This window comes from Vicia villosa, unplaced genomic scaffold (genome assembly GCF_029867415.1).
Source record: "Vicia villosa cultivar HV-30 ecotype Madison, WI unplaced genomic scaffold, Vvil1.0 ctg.001880F_1_1, whole genome shotgun sequence".
NCBI lineage: Eukaryota > Viridiplantae > Streptophyta > Magnoliopsida > Fabales > Fabaceae > Vicia > Vicia villosa.
In genome coordinates this window covers 78,408-81,026 of record NW_026705760.1, presented here as the reverse complement: position 1 = coordinate 81,026, position 2,619 = coordinate 78,408, and positions in this window count along the sequence as shown.

The following is a 2,619-nucleotide window of genomic DNA, read 5'->3' as shown; positions in this document are numbered from 1 at the left end:
GCTAAAACCATATTGTTTCCTCTTGTCATCATACGGTCTCCCACTAGATTGTCCTCTTCCTCGTTTCAACTCCAGAAATATCACTTCTTTATTTCCACACACATCTTCTGGAAAATAGTTTTCCAAAAATGCATCACGGAAAAGAGTCCAAGTAACTTCAATACCTTCCTCATCAAATCTCTGCACAGTATTACTCCACCAATCCTTAGCTCCTTCCGTCAGCATGTGAGTACCAAACCACACCTTCTGTACATCAGTACAACTCATGACTTGAAAGAACTTCTCTATTTCTCTCATCTATGCATGTGCTTTGTCCGGTCCATACTTTCCTTCAAAAATCGGCGGATTACACCTTCGAAAGTCTCCAAAAGCACGTAACTCATCCTCTCCTCCATTACTGGCACTCTCTTGTGGCGCTTGTCCAATCGCACAAATCCACCTCATCACTGCCTCAACAGTAATGTCAACATTCCTTCCTACAGCCATTGTCCTAAGACATCCAACGACTAAACAGACAAAATAGTATCGATCGTGTCAGATACACAAATCTAATACAACGGGATAAAAGACATTAACGACTATTGACCAACTGGTCGACCATGCTCTGATACCACTAATGTAACACCCCTTTTATACCCCAAAATAAATAAGCAAAAATTTCAATAAACATCACAAATGACTAAATTAAGAAAATAACTATTTTTCCGGGCGTTACACACGTGATGGACTTTCAATCCTGGCCACCGATCTCACCACAAACAAGATCTAAAGGAGCAAAGCGCCGTTGTCTACCATGGACGTCCAGGGCATGCCACACAAGATTGCTTCCCAGGTTTTGTTTAATTATTTTTATAATTACTTATATAATTAATCTTAATTAATTTTAATAGACTTCTTTGTATATAATTTTAGTCTGAAATTGAATTATTAGGATATACTTAATGTTAGGACTATTTTGCCGATTATTCGATGATTTCGACTAATTAATTTAAACATATTTAATTATAAAATCACAAAAACCCTAGAAGATTGTTACTAAGGCATTAGGATTTGTCCAATCCCATTGGCCGTAGGCCAAAGTATTAGGATTAGGGCTTTCTAGCCAACTTAGCTTTTAGTCCAACAATCATAGAATTTTATTCGCTTCAATTAAATTAATTGATCGCGGTGGGTAATAATCAATTTATTATTTAATTAATTAAATACAAATAAAATAACATTTATTGGGCTAAAGGGTTTCAACCATCTTATTGGTTGCGATGATTAGCCTATTTTTCTCTAAAAAACTCATTATTATTTATAATCGAATCTATCGATTACGAGGGATAATGATAACTGTCGCGGGCGAAAAATCGTTGTCTTTTTTTGTGATGAGACACCTGATGCCTTCTTTGGGCTCGAGTGCTCAAAAAATGATTTTTCTTTTGTACGGACCAAACTTTTTATTGTTTCCAAAAGAGGAAAAGGAAAAAAGTTGCAATAACCTAAAAGTGGGGAAGAGATCTTGGGTAAGAGGGTTGGTTATACGAAGGGAAGGTATTAGCACCCAACGTATCTATAGTACTCTATAGGTTTCTTTGCTTTGTTTTTCATTCCATGTTATTGAGAGGTTCTTGTGAAATAGGTGGGACCTAAGGTGTTTGTTTGATTATGCTCGCAAAGATCGTCGCGATCCTCTGCATACATATCCCTTAGAGGGAATCAGAGCATCTGTAGCTCGGGGTCTACGGGTGCTAAGGTTTGAATGGTTTTTTTTTTGTTTTATTTTGCTCGCCAAGGATCGACCTTGTGCCTACGTATTCTCAAAGGGATGTTGAGAAAGTCAGAGCAATCGTAGTTCCCACTTATGCTAGTGGAAGCAAAGGATAAGAGACAAATGTCATCTAAATATTCGATGTATCTAATCTATATCGTCACATACATCTGTTTGATTTTGTTTGAAAATCTTTTCATTATAAGCCCGGGGCCATGCCACTTAGGGTGCTTAGAATGATAAAGATGTTTTTGTTGTTTAACCAGCCTTGTGGCAAAAATTTTTAATGAAGTCAGCCTTGTGACAAAAAGTTTTGATTAATCAGCCAGCCTCGTGGCAAAAGTTTCAATGAAGTCAGCCTTGTGACAAAAACTTTGATTAATCAGCCAGTATGGTGGCAAAACGGTTTGATTGATTAGCCAGCCTTGTGGCAAAAAAGAGTTTGATTAGCCAGCCTTGTGGCAAAAAAGTTTGATTGATTGATTGTTTGTGATGATATAGAAGAGATACTCCTATCATAGAGATGATAAATGTCTAATCTCCTAGGGTATTTGATTTGGATATTGGGGATGCTTATAAGAAGCCCGTGGGTCCTTGTACGAAGCCCAAGAGGAGGCTATCCGAGGGTCCTTGCATTGTAAGCCCAAGAGGAGGCTATGGGAGGGACAATCCAGGGTCCTTGCATTGTAAGCCCAAGAGGAGGCTATGGGAGGGTCACTCGTTTGTACAAAGCCCAAGGGGAGGCATGGTATAGTTGGTCTGAGCTCTTAGAGCGATTTCACCGGGAAACCATACTCTATGTCCTAACCTAAACTAGTGGAAATTCTTTGCACGAAGCCCAATAGGAGGCTATGGGGAACCTAGTG